Genomic DNA, 379 nt, shown 5'->3' on the forward strand with positions numbered 1-379 from the left:
GCTGAAGGCGGCCGCGGTGGGCTCGCAGGGACACGAAAATCCCCAGCCCTTTTTAAAGGCTTTGTGGAAAATGGTGCATGCAGGGGAGGGGGCTGTCAGGGTGATGAATGCGCACAAAATTGTTCATTACTTCCAGGCTGTTCTCTGCGAAAACGTACGGGACGAGAGTCCTAGGTACGCCCCGGGGTTTTTCTCAGACCCCGATTAAACCTCTGTCTTTGTGTGTCCTTCTGATTTCCGCAGCTGGATGCGAAGAAGAGTCCCCTGGCCCTTTTGGCACAAACTTGCTCGCAGATAGGGAAGCCGGACCCGTCCCCTTCCTCCAAACTCTCCTCGGTCACCTCCAATGGCTCCGGAGGCGACAAGGACTCCAAGTCGG

The sequence above is a fragment of the Pygoscelis adeliae genome, unplaced genomic scaffold, assembly GCF_000699105.1.
Source record: "Pygoscelis adeliae isolate BGI_AS28 unplaced genomic scaffold, ASM69910v1 Scaffold16, whole genome shotgun sequence".
Classification (NCBI taxonomy): Eukaryota; Metazoa; Chordata; class Aves; order Sphenisciformes; family Spheniscidae; genus Pygoscelis; species Pygoscelis adeliae.